At 43.6% G+C, this 14495-nt stretch overlaps 1 long non-coding RNA gene across 1 annotated transcript; it reads right to left on the reverse strand.

The window, feature by feature from the left end:
- Positions 1-1159: 1159 nt before the first annotated feature.
- Positions 1160-13801, reverse strand: LOC121436743. Its single transcript, XR_005972746.1, has 3 exons — positions 13748-13801; positions 10973-11067; positions 1160-3031 (listed from the first exon to the last, which is right to left on the reverse strand). It is a non-coding gene; the product is annotated as an uncharacterized LOC121436743 (long non-coding RNA).
- Between the last annotated feature and the right edge of the window lie 694 nt (positions 13802-14495).

A 14495-nucleotide genomic window follows, 5' to 3' on the forward strand; every position in this document is an offset into this window, starting at 1 on the left:
TGGACATGAACTCAGACCCTGGCCTCTGTAGGGCCACAGAGCCAGACAAGACCCTTGGCAGCAGCTCGGGAATGGACAACACCAAGGCCCCGGTTGGCAGCATGCGTCTCTCAGATCAGGGACACTCCAGTGAGAGCACAGCCCTAGGACACCAACAAGGCCAGTGGACACAGCCCAGACTCCAGGCTTCTGTGTACCCTTTAGTGGCAGCATGGACCATGGACATTAACACATACCCAGACATATCATTTAAAAACAGCTTGAGTCCTGATGGTTGGCGTGGTAAGAAGACCACCCACCTCAGCTTGTTCCTCACCACCTTCCCGTCCTCCATTGTCCCTCTTTTCATAGCTCATGAACCATTCGGCTGCTCCTTCTCTCCCATTTCTCCACCACACATTTTGCTCACCATAATGGCTTCCTGGAAGTACCGGGTCGACCTGTGAATGTCTTCCCGCCAGCCCAGGCTTTGACAATGCAGGCTTGCCTGTGGGTGTGTGGCACCTGCCTGAACAGAATGGTGTCAGGCAGCCTGGGGATATCTTCAAGGCACCCAATGACTGCAATGTTTTAAAAATTGTGTGTATATGTTGTAAACATTGCTGCTCAGATGGAAAGGGATCCTGGCAGTCGGGAGGCAAGGAATACCACAATTCACCATAAGCTTAGGAATGCACAGCCCTGCTTCAGGGAAAGTTTTCCCCAAATGAACAGCTCTGCACTGATAGTTGAGGGTTTCCCCAGCCAAGTTGTTGCAGCTTTGTTGTTACAGTCTCTGAGAGATTGGTTAGCTTTTTGCCGAATTGGTCAGTGGAAGAGTGTGTTTCTATGGCTTTGGTGTCAGGGGCAAAGTGTGTTTCTTTCACTGGCCTGTTTAACCTTTTGTCTGTGGTTTCAGGGCCAGTGAATTGATTCTAATCTCAGGGTCAGTGTATGTTTCTTTTGCTCTGGTTTCAGGATCAGGGTGTGCTGCTTTGGACAGAAATGGGTGTTGTTTCCCCTAGAAACAGATATGCAGTCCATTGTGGTCCACCAAGTGAGTGCTGAGAACCCAGCCCAGGTCTTCTATAAGAGCAGCAAGTCCTCTTAACCATGGAGCCATCTCTGAAGTCCAAGTCATCGAACATTAAATGTAATTACTATTTTTCTACTTTTCCCCATAATGACAATAGACATCTTCTTATACTCAGGTAGGTATAAGTTTCATTATTATTTACCAATCCATAAAGTTTCATTTCTATGTTCCTTAGGTTCTCAATCCCAACCACTGCCCTATCCTGTCTGCAGGAAAATACAACAATCTGATATTATAGATAAATTTATATATGCTGGAATGTATTAGGATAGAACCAGAGTTCAGAGACATCTGGCCTTCATTCATCTTGAATATATGTTTAAATTTATCTATTTTGTTGCCCATGATCATTGTTCATTCTTACTATTAAATGGTGTCGCAATGTATAGCTACGCTGAAACTTTGATAATTTAGTTTTATTTCATGTGTGTATATGCTCGCCTACATATAGGTATGAAGAGCAAATGTATTTCTGGTGCCTGTGGAGGCCAAGAGAGGGCATTGGATCCCTTGGCACCATAGTTACAGACAGTAGGGAGCGCCATGCCAGTTTTGGGAAATGAGTCTTTTACCTGTTGGCTATTGTTTAGGTTGTTTTCAATTTCAGTGTCTTGTATATAAAGCTGGTGTGAACTGAAATAAATAAATCATTAAAAGAAAATATGTCCTCTTTCTCCAGGTTATATATTTGGGAATGTGATGGCCAGATGACAATTAACATATGAAGACATTGGGAAATACTTTTCCAAGTCTCTGTCCTGTTTTCCATGGCCACCAGCAGTGGGTATGAGAGTTTCATCCTCCACAACCTGCCAGGTCTTTGTATGACAAGTCTTTATTTCTGAGTATTTTATGGGGGTGTCGACAGTCCCCTCAGAGTCATCTGTCTCTCTTCCTTAAGTGTTAAGGATGTTGCTGCTGTATGTTTCTCTTAGTGGAGCATCTACTCACCCTTCTGGCCAACTTTAATTTCCTGAATTGTCTATTTTCTCAGTGACTCTTTTTGAGGTTTTATGCATTCTGGAAACAAGAAGACTGTCATCTGATACACAATTTCCAACATTCATTTTCCCAGGTAAGAAAAATATGTTTCTAACATATATTTGGTAGAGTGGACATATTCTCACTTTATGGAGTTCTTAACAATTCAGTTGTTCATTTAATGAAAGGGGGTTTGTCATATCTAAGAAGTTTATCTATAATTCATTCAATTGTTTTCTGCTACATGATTCATATTTAGGTTGTATTTTGGATCAATTACCTTTTAGATTATTTTCACTATTTACTGAGTGTCTGCCTGTATGTCTGTGTGTGCCATATGTACGTTTGAGTTCAGTTGCCCACCGAGACCAGAAAAGACTGTCAGTTCCTCTGGATCTGGACTTATAGGCAACTTTGGGCCCCCATACAGGTGCCTGAAACTGAAGTCAGGTCATCTGCAATAGCCAAAGGCACTCCTAACCTCGAAGATGTCTCTCTAGTCCTGTGTAGATCATTTGTTCATTTTGGGTTGACTTTTGTATCCTGTGACTAACAACTTGTCTATATTTATAGTTGTGCATGGGGATGTCTGCTTGTCCCAAATAAGACAGAAAGACAGGGCATTGAAGGGGATATGAGAGGAGAAAGAGTCTCTCACCCTGTGATCTAATTTATATTTTTATAACTGACACTCAAGAAACCTCAACCCAACTGATAGAGCCGAAATTATCTACAGATATAATGCAGCTTTTTCTAAGACATCTCAAAGAAAGTTTTAAAATAACAAAATATAAACTAGAGTCTGAAGATAGGGTTCATTCTTTAATTTCTCTGGATGTCTTCCAGAGGATCTAGGGTTGATATGCAGCACCTACCGGATGGTTCACAAGTGTCTGTAACTCCAGTTCCGAGACATCTCAAACTCTGGTGCCCTCTGTGGGCAGTAGGTACTCACTCATGTGGTGCATATATTCCCTGTGGAAAAACATTAAACAAATAAAAATAAATTAATGAATTGTGCTTACTTAGGACAAGAATACTTGTAAATTCACCTAATAACCTTACAATTTAATTTACTTAAAGAAATTTTAAAAGGGATAAGAACATTTCAAAAGATTATTTTTTCATTTTTGACTTTTGAATAACCAATTGTATATTTTTTCCTAATGGGAAAACAGAACCCATTTAAAGACTCAAAGTATTCTTACATGTAATTTTAAACAATGTAACTTTGAGAGCCATAAAAATCTTCACATTTCTCACTCTCCTGCCCTCCTCACACACCATTGGCAATGACACCCAATCTCATGTCTCTCTCTAGTCCTCACTCAGGCCTTCATGCATGAGCCATCCATATTCTATGTGAGCTTCTGTCCAAAACATTAATAATCCCACAACCTTTGCTGTATTCTGGCTTTTCCTGAAATTCTTTTATGCAGCTTAGTCATAGATCCACCTTCACCAGGGTCAAGGTTATTAATGGGACAGGGTGATCCTCAGGCTGCTGGTCACTGTACTGGGCTGTTCCTCCCAAACACCACAGGGAGTCCCAGAAACACTCGGTGAAGAGCATATGCCTGCTTCACTGAAGTGTCTTTGTGTCTTTGCTAAAGGTGTCCCCTCACACATGTGTGACTCTTCTGTCCCCTTCATATTCTTTTCTGTCTTATTGTCATTTCCAATCAGGCACGCTGTCTTCATTTCTCTATGTTTATAAGGAGTTTGGGAAGTCAGGTGTTCATCCTCCAAGGTTGTCCCTTTTCAAGGTTGTTTTCAAGCTGCGGTTCTTCATATTCCTATGAGTTCCAGGATAAGCCCATTAGTTTATGAAAAGTCTGTTGAGAGTTCTCTTGGTATTGCACTGGATCTACAGATCTGTTTAAGGAGAACAGACACATGCATATTCCATCGCATGAAGGTGATTGTAGCGTGAGTTCTAATTGGTCTTAATAATAAAATCGGGAGTCAGATATTAAGTATTTGGAGCTATAAGATCAGAACAGCAGAGCAGCCAGACACTAGTTCTTTCCTCGACAAAATCCTCAGACCAAATGGAGCATCCTGTCTCTACAAGACCTCAGACTGACTGCCTGAATCTCCTATCTCCTCCCACCTTATAGTCCTCTCTTGGCCCAGCCATATCCCTTTCAGTCTCCATCGCCCTAATGCTGGGATTAAAGGTGTGTGACACCAAAGAACTTTGCTGAAAGATGTGAGTCACCACTACCTGACTTTGTTTATTTTTTAAACTGGATCAATCTTATGTAGCCCAGGATGGCCTTGAACTCACAGAGTTCTGTTTCTTTTTTTTTTATTGAGAAAAAGAGAAAAAAAAACAAGTTTCCACCTCCTCCCAGCCTCCCATTTCCCTCCCCCTCCTCCCCCCTTACGCCCCCTCCTGCCCCCCTTCTCCCCCTCTCCCCACTCCTTTCCCCCTCCCTCTCCAGTCCAAAGAGCAGTCAGGGTTTTCTGCCCTGTGGTAAGACCTAGGACCTCCCACCTCCGTCCATATCTAGGAAGGTGAACATCCAAACTGGCTGGGCTCCCACAAAGCCATCACATTACTTAGGATCAAACCCCCGTGCCATTGTCCTTTGCGTCTCATCAGCCCTCATAGTTCGCCATGTTCAGAGAGTCCAGTTTTATCCCATGCTTTTTCAGTCACAGTCCAGCTGGTCTTGGTGAGCTCTCAATAGATCATCATTATATATTGTGATGCTTAAATTATCCCATAATGTGCCCATGGGAGGACACACATTCAGGTGGACCTGCTCTTCACTTGTTATCTGCCTAGAACTCTGGATTATCTGACCATCCCTGGAAGACTGTCACCAGCAAATGCTAATTGTCAGTGACACTTTGTGTCCTCTGTCTATCAATGTCTGGTTTCTTCTATGAGAAGAACAGCAGGACTGCAGAGAGAACACGCAGAATGTTGACAAGAAGCTGACATGAGCCCTTGTTTCCAGTATGTGAGTCATCAGTGCCACCAGTGTGTGTGTGTGTGTGTGTGTGTGTGTGTGTGTGTGTTTGTGTGTGTGTGTGATGTGTACATGGGTGTGTATAGGAAGGGTCTGTGAGATGAACAAAGAAGAGGAAGATGTCACTGCACATCTTTGACTTGACTGGATGCAGACAGACTACTCCATCCCTATATTCAGTACAGTAGAGTGCATGAGCGTTCTCATCGCCTTCTTCCCCTCCCCATGAGATTTCTCTCCTCCTTCTCTGGCTTCTAGTAGAACAGGGGAGAAAACAGTGAACTCTCCATGCAGAACCAACTCCTGGAGAAGAACCAAGTGTGGTGTGGTCTTGTCAGCCTGTTACCTGAGCAAGAGTGACAAGATCATGTGGGACTCACCAGGTCAGTCATTTCCTTTTCTCTTCCCATTCATGTGACCAGCAGCGGATCTGTGATGCCTTGTAGGAACACATCTTGTTGAGCAGGTAGCAGCAAAGAGCAGCACTCTTTGGAACAATGGCATTCATAGACTCCCCAGATGACTGAACCCTGTAGGGGTCCCTTTAAATGACCAGGACTGAAATGGAAGCCATCCCCATCAGACCATTTCCCTGAATGGGCCATGCATAACTGCATCACATTTGCAGGGAGTACTTATTAAAATGGTAGATATCTGGGTCCACAACAGACACTGAATCAAACCCTGGGAAGTGGGCTGTGGCATAGCCACTTCTTTCTGATGGCTGTCCATGTTAAAACGTGTTGCTAGTGGGTTTGATATTCTGTCTTCCAGGATATGGAGTCACAGACTGTTTAATTCCATACCATGTCCTCTTGTTACTGCCTTAAATATCGGTGTCTTATATGGCATATCAAATAGGCAAATCAATTCTTTAGATATGTTTATCCAGCTATTCACATACTGGCCTCTTTTGTGGGCACCGTGTTTCTGCACTGAGATTACCACGGATCTTGGAGTATTGTGTTATATGGGTAAACTGTCAGGAAGCAGAGGAAAGCAGTCCTAGATACACCTGAGATCATGCTGTCCCTCTTTCCTTCCCACAGACGATTTTCATAGTTCTCCTCTTGGAGTTCTACAGTGTTGCTCTGACAGTCTTTGTGTCCCCTTCTGTGTTCTTTGGGATGGATCCTTAGAAGAAAGATCCCTGGTCCCCAGAATGCACGCTTGAGGTTTTCACTAGCATAAGATCCATCCATAGGCTTGGAGAACAGTTGCATTCTCTCCAGCAATGGAGAAGAGTGTCTTTTTGCTCTCAGACTACCCACGGGGAGAGCTGAGAGGAGGTGACTGCTATGTGAGAAACCTGTGGTGAGCATTTCCTGAAATCAGGAGAGTTACATGCTCAGACTAGACCCTCTGCCTGTCTTTGTCTTTGAAGACGTGGTTCCTCTTCCTCTCTGTGTCCTGTAGCTCTGGTTCTAGTTCCACAATGTGGGAAAGGGAAGTCACGTGCTTGGTGTAACCTCAATGTCCTCCTTAAACAAATTGCTTTCTTATAGATCATCCATACTTGGTTAAGTATGGAGACATGTTAACTGCACTATCACATGGAAAGCAGAATCAGAAAAAAATCTATTCCGCACCCAGGATAACTTCCAAGACAGACACCACACAAGGTTTATCCTCCCTCCCCTCTGTAAGGGAGATATAGCCAGGAGCAGGGTGGGGCCTTATAGCTATCACTATGGGAAGGATGGGCCAAATTTTCCTTGGTTTCCAAGGCAGCATTTGTTTTTCTTTGTGGACCAGACAGTTTAAGGCAGTCTCTTTGAATGGTTTCCATGGGAATCCACTTGAGCAGATCAAAGAAGGGAAAAAGGAATTGTGTGAGACATGTAGATGTGGGGTTAGAATGATGATGCCTGGCCCACCATAAACTACTAATTCACAGAAATAAATTGACGACATGGCTGAAGAAAGTGTGTGTGTGTATGTATGTTTGTGTGTGTGTGTACGTTCACTAAATCTTGTATAATTCCTGTGTGCTCAAGGCCTTTACAGTTTCAGTATACAGTTTCAGTATCCATGAAGAGAACCAAAAGGGGACTACTGTCTTCTGAAGAGCACATTATTTCAGACAAGTAACTTGAATGGCCTCCTGCTCTCCCCAAATGTCACACAGTAGTCTCTTCTATTAATGACTGACATCTTGGAACCGATTCTAGTCTATGCACTTATGAGTACTCAGCCAACCACAATTCTCCCTCTGCAGCTTGATGGGGCAGAGGAAATCCCTTATAGTGGTATTTTGAATGGTGGTAGTTTGAATGAGGATGATCTCCATACGCCTCTTTTGGTGAATGTTTCAATCCCAATGGTGGATGGTTTAAGAAAGATTAGGATGTGTGGCCCTATTGGACGAGGTTTGTCACTGGGTGTGAGTTCTGATGACTCAAAAGCCCTCTGCCTCCTGCCTGTGATCAGGATGTAAACTCTCAGTTTCTGCTACAGTGCCCTGCCAGGCTGCCTGCTGCCATGCTGCCCACAGTGATGGTACTGGACTAACCCTCTGACACTGAAAGTAAGCTCCCCATTTAATGCTTTGTTCTGTAAATTCTCTTCAGTACAGCGCCTCTTCCCAGCAATAGAACAGTAGCTCAGTCAATGTCCTGTGGCTGTCAAGGGACTTGGGGTTCCTGCCTCTTTTCTTCTGTGTTATCTCTTCTTGTAGGGCTCAGGGGATAATTTCTCTTTCAGTATCTAGTTAGTGGCTCCAAAATGAGGGTGAGGTAAAGGAAATACTTTGGAAACCTTCGTGCAACAGAGAAGGGACCCCAAGCTTGGTCTAAATCGTAACGGTGAATACATATTACATCTAAACCATATGCAGACCATATTCATGGAAAAGTACATGGCAACCACACCACAAACACCAGGTTGCTCTTGGAAGTCCCCAGCAGGCATGGTGCAACACAATTGCAGTGACTGACCAGGATACAACTTGCCTGGGAGGCAGAGATCTGGGGACTGTACCACAGCCTCCTGGAGAGGAGATGGAAAGTCTAGGAAATCCATCCATTCCAGTGTCAGGGGATTCAAGGTGACCACCACATTCATATTCTCTACAGAGCACCACTCTGTATCCCGTGTGCACTGCCCACTTTACACTCAGGGAGGATGAAGTGAGTTGTGGAGCACTACAGTTGCTGCAATCCATAAATGGAACTGCTCTAGTATTGTATCAAGTTTCCAAACACACTGAAAACGCATTGCTATTCCATAAAACATCAGCCCCTTTAAAAAAAATAAATGTAGGCATGTAGTTTGAATGCCACCTCCTGGCCATAATGGGGACTACATCAGTGAGAGTCTTGGGCCCAGTGGCGTCTATGTTTGGGTGGGAGGGAACATTGGCTGTGACCTGGACTTGAAGGGACCTTACCTCTGGAGATAAAGCAGTGTTTTTTCACTTCAGTATATTTTCCTGGTACATAAACCTTGACATCTTAGGTATATCAAATGTAAACCCAAGATTGGAGACCAATCCCAGTCTAAGGCTAACATAAAGCAGCCTCATTAGATAGAGATGGTGGAGCTCTGTGTGCAAACACACACACACATATGCACACAGGCATGCACAGAGCATGAGAGTAGATTCCATTTGTCCTTCTACTTCATTGCCCAGAAACGGAACACAATGACTACTTCTAAAGTACAGAAGGTATAAACATCGTTTATCCAGTGTGTCGTTGTGTGCCCGTGTGCATATGTGTGTGCTTCTGCAATTGTATGCATACATGCATGTGGTCAGGGGACAGAAGGCAGCCTCCGGTGTTGTACCTCAGGCGCCATCCCCCTGAAGTTTTTCTTAGACAAGGTTTCTCACTGGCCTGGAACACGCAAGGCAGGCTGGGTTGGCTGGGCAGCACACTCCAGGGATAGGCTTGCCTCCACCTTCACACACAAGCATGTCCCACCACACCTACTACTTTTCCTGCTGTAGTTTAACTTCATTTTCTTGATGATGCTCTCTGTGAATGACACTCAGGGCCTCATGCCCACAAGGCCAGCAATTTATTGATTTAGCTGTCTCCCCAGCCCCACTTTTACCACCCGAGCACAAGCAATTTTCTCAGTTTACACTTTAAAGTACTTTCCTTCCTGGATACGAAATTTCAAACACCACAGGAAAGCACATGTAGTACCATAAGGAAATCTGTGTCTGTCGCTGGGCTTATTCCTACCCCTAAGGCACAGGGCTGTCTGCAGGGAAATCTCCAGAGAGTGAGCTATCTGAGTAGAGTCCCAGCCGCCATTTTCTGTGCGCCTTGCTGTATGTGTTGGTGAGGAAGTCACTTCCCCATTTAGGGGATGGTAATCTTTAATGTGTCTGCCAGGGACACACAGGGCTCTGCCTAACATCCAGTGAAAAGAGGATGGTTTCCCATGACAGAACTAAGCTGAAACTTTCCCACAGTGAATGGAATGATAATAGTCCTGCTAACTATTTTGTGTGTTTAGTGCAGAGTCTCAGAGCAGCCCAGCCCAGCCTGGGACTCTTCCCCTTCCTCCCTCAGCCTTCAGAGTGCTGCTGGTCCTCCCAGCTTACCACACTGCCCCAGCTCAAGTATTCATTTTAATGTAAACACATTCTTAATGCTACTGTTTTCTTCTCGGCCCAGTAACATTTTCATTCCATTTCTACATGTATATTGTTGAATTCCCACGAAATAAATAATTTTATCATTGATTTCCCTGCAAAAATTTATTTTATAATGATCCACATCTCTTGAAAAACCATGTACTCTAAGATTGTTTATCTAAGAAATTTCACATTTTCTGAGATATTTCTGGTTTTTGTTTGGTTATCATTTTGAGGAAGGGCCTCACTGTGCTATTAAGGCTGTTCTGAAACTTCTTAGCAGTAATGATCGTGTAACCCCAGTGTTCAAATAGCTGGAAGTGCACGCATTTGCCACCTAACGCTGATGAAAACTGTTCTCATTATTGCCTGGCATTTGACCATTTTTCTTCATTGTTTCATAACAATTATTTTAATTTGTACATAATTTTAAAATGTACATAACTTAATAATAATTACGTTGTGTATATTCCTATGTGTATGTACACATGAATTCCTATGCCTCCAAAGGTCAGGAGAGGTCATACCTTCCTGGAGCTGAGGTATGGTCCTTCAAGGATGTTGGAAATGGATGCTGGAAACTACCTTGGATCCTCAGCAACAATAGAATGCACTCTGAACCACTGAGTCATCTCCCCTGCCAGACTGTAGACTGTTAGATTCCGTTACCATTTATAATGTTCATATTTTAAATTCCACTGTGTTTTCCCCTTGGTCAATGACCTGGAGTTGATGCTTCTTTTTTTTTTCTTGTTTAGATTTTAGTTATACTTTTAATTATGTCTGTCTGTCTGTCTGTGGTATGCACATGATTGGCAGAGGCATTGACTCCTGATGGGGCTAGAGTTAAAGGCAGTTGTGAGCTATCTGCCATGGGGGCAGGGAGCCATACTCTCATAAACAGTAATGACTCTCTTGTCTCTTTCCTCCTCCCTCTACGCCTTGAGTGCTGGTATTACAGGTGAGGGTGAACATGCCCAGAGGGTCAAAGAACACAGAGCAATTTCCATTCTAGGCAATCATTCTGCCACGAGAGCTATGTCGCCAGTCCCCATACTGTGGCTTTTTAAATTCACCAGTGATTTCTTTTCATGGTATAGCATTCTCATTGAACAGCTACCAGAGAAATCAAGAATATAGCTGGGAATGTGTGCACAGCCAGGGGAGCAATAGCAGTGTCTAGGGACCACTTTTAAAAATCCCCAAATGTGCTCCCACCACATTTGTGAAGAGCTTGGGACCGGGCCGTCAGATGCTGGGCAGATCTAAGTGCTGTAGCATCCTCGAGTCCAGCCTCTGACAAGGACATCCTGTTCCTGAGAGAAAGTCTCCTGCCAGCAAACCTACCTTACATGCCCAGCTTCCCAAAGGTCAGCAACAAGGGACTAGAGGCTGTTGTTGTACTGTCTGTGGATGTGTGTGCACAGCCAACGACCCAGACCCTGCAGAAGAATCACAAAACAGGAAAAAGGTTGGTCAAAGAATCAGACACATCCTTAAGCTCAGTGCTGAAGACATAAAAAAAGAAAATTTGGAAATATAGCATAGTGTGTGGAAATAGAAATGACGGAGAAAGAAGAACAGGATTTCCCTTGCACGGAGATGTGAGTGTATGTGTCCTGATGTGGGGCTGTGCCTCCCTAGGAGTATGGGGACAATGATGAAGGGATCCCAGAGATATCTGAGAAGCCGGATTCTGCGTTTGGATGTCTGTACAGCAATGGTTCTCAGCCTTCCTATGCTGTGACGTGACTCTTAATACAGTCCCTCATGCGTGGTGATCCCAACCAGAAAATTATTTCTGTTGCTTCATCATCGCTGTAAAGTTGTTACAGGTAAGAATCACAATGGAAATAGTTTTGGAGATAGACGTTTGCTGAAGGGGTCAAGTCACTGGTTGAACCACTTTTCTAGAGTCAGAGAGATGTGGGACCTTCCTAGCCCCAGCAACTTTGGTTCCCTGAGCCAGGATGTCCTGGACCCATTTTCCAAACAAAGGCTGGGAATTTCTGTGAGGAGAAAACAGAGTGAAACCCTCTGCAGACACTGCTCATGTGCTAAGTTGGGGGTCTTTAGTGATAATACCTGCTTTAAATACCAGTCACAAGTTCCTGCATATGTGACAGACTAATGTTGATATATGCAATTGGAATTACAGGCTGGCCTTGAACTCAGACATCCAACTGCCTCTGTCTTGTGAATGTTTGCTCCATGCCCAGCTGTCAAAAATAAGCATTTCTAAAGGTAGTCTTCTTCTGGAGAAATAGGGACAAACAGTTGCTGCAGAATTTAGAGACTGATTTCACTTCAACTCTGCCTAAAACCTACTCACTTCCTTCATCTGTAAACCTGCCAAGAGCAGTACATGCTGTAGAACAGCCATTTTCAAAAATACACTGAATTTTGGGTTCACTTTTTAAGAGACAAATGTTAGATTCTTATTCTGTTGGAAATTATGCTACAGTTAGCTATACTTAGAAAACTTTACATCTGAAAATTATTCATCAGCAACTCGTTATCAAATTGTTAAGTTTTACAATGACTATATTGGGTATTCAAACTATCCTGTGTCAATACACGTGGAATAACTGATGTCAGTAAATGGAAGCACCGTGTCTCCATGTGGTCAGACAAATCCAGAGATGTTAGAGCAATGTCTCCACAAGGAAAATGCACAGCGCATCCAGGTGCTATCTGCCCTCTCCCAGACAAGGCTGCACAGGGCAGCTCTCCTGCTGATCACTGCAGCATGGCTTCATCCCTCTTTCATACCTCCATCCCTCCCCTGTCTTCGGAACCATCTCCACTGTCTCCACACACTCCCTCATTCCGCCCTCCCCAGGCCTTTCTCTGTTCAGTGCCAAGTCACCTTCTACCAAAAGGAAACATATCATGACAATTCCATAACTCACCTTCCACACAGATCATATAATCCAAATGTCATACACAGCTGACAATGACAACATTTTCCTTTCTGTCCTATCCCCAAGCAGTGTCCACGTTGTCTTCAAGGTTCTGGCAACTAGCCTTGTTCTCTGCTCTTAGATCCACTGTTCTCCATGGAAGCAAGCACGCCCACAACTTGGTTTGTGCACGGTCTTGCTTCTATTTGCCATTCAGGACTCAGATCACATGCTAACTTCTGAAACCTTTGGGGGTAACATCACATACGACAATCCCCATCACAACTGTTTCCTGTCCCCTTTATGATCTTTAAAGCGCCAATAATACACGGAATTGCTGTGATTACTGATTTCTTCTGCTTACTGACAGTTTGCCTATCTAACACGATATACAAGGACCCGTGCTAGTCTTCACAGTGCAGGAACAAGGTGTTCACTAAAGAGGCCACTATGTGAATATCTGGATAAACGTACACGAAGGAATTGATTTGTCTATTTGATATGCCATGCAACACACTGGTATTTAAGGCAGTAACAAGAGAACATGGTATGGACTTAAGCAGTCTGTGACTTCATATCCTGGAAGACAGAATATCAAACACACTAGCAATACGTTTTAACATGGACAGCCATCAGAAAGAAGTGGCTATGCCACCCCCCACATCACAGGTATTGATTCAGTGTCTGCTGTGGACCCAGATATCTACCATTTTAATAAGCATGATTCAGTGTCTGTTGTGGATTCAGATTTCTACCATCTTAATAAGCAATCCCTCCAAATGTGATGCAGTCATGCATGGCCCATTCGGGGAAATGGTCTGATGGGGATTGCTTCCATTTCAGTCCTGGTCATTTAAAGGGACCCCTACAGGGTTCAGTCATCTGGGGAGTCTATGAATGCCATTGTTTTACAGTGTGCTGCTCTTTGCTGCGACCTGCTCAACAGGATGTGTTCCTACAAGGCATCACAGACCAGCTGCTGGTCACACAGATGGGAAGAGAAAAGGAAATGACTCACCTGGTGAGTCCCACATGATCTTGTCACTCTACTGTACTGAATATAAGGATGGAGTAGTCTGTCTGCATCCAGTCAAGTCAAAGATGTGCAGTGACATCTTCCTCTTCTTTGTTCATTTCACAGACCCTTTATACACAGCCATGTACACATCACACACACACACACACACACACACACACACACACACACACACACACTCACATTGGTGGCAATGATGACTCACATACTGGAAACAAGGGCTCATGTCAGCTTCTTGTCAACATTCTGCGTGTTCTCTCTGCAGTCCTGCTGTTCTTCTCATAGAAGAGACCTGACATTGATAGGCAGAGGACACAAAGTATCACTGACAAGAGGCATTTGCTTTTGGCTTTCTTCCCAGGGGTGGTCAGATAATCCAGAATTCTAGACAGATAACAAATGAAGAGCAGGTCCACTTGAATGTACTCCCACGGGCATGTTATGGGATAATTTAAGCATCACAGTATATAATGATGACAAAGGAGTACTCCTTTAAGAAATGGGTGTTTCTGAGTAGACACAAACGCATGAGTAAATCCATTAATAAACAAAAGATAAAAGAGAAACATTACTCAAAGACAAGCAATGCTTGTATACTAGTAACTGCACAGGGAAGTAGGCATCAGAGCAACACTTAGCAGGCGTCATGGTTATAATAAACATGGAAAGAACCATACATAAAACACCCCCTCTGTACAAGTCCACAGCAACACTGCTAAAATCTGCATGACTGGATGGGAAAACAAGAGGGAAAACACACGAGTACTAACCTTTTCCTTTTTGTGTTGGGGAAAATAATATTAGATATTTTGAAAATAATTACCTAAGTATTCTTCATAATACAAACCTTTCTGGAGTTACACATACATACCTAAGTCTTCACATGTATCCCCTTCTTTCTCTCCACCGTGATCTCAGCACCTCCCTGATG

This window comes from Microtus oregoni, unplaced genomic scaffold, assembly GCF_018167655.1.
Source record: "Microtus oregoni isolate MIOR12 unplaced genomic scaffold, Mior012 000050F_003, whole genome shotgun sequence".
Classification (NCBI taxonomy): domain Eukaryota; kingdom Metazoa; phylum Chordata; class Mammalia; order Rodentia; family Cricetidae; genus Microtus; species Microtus oregoni.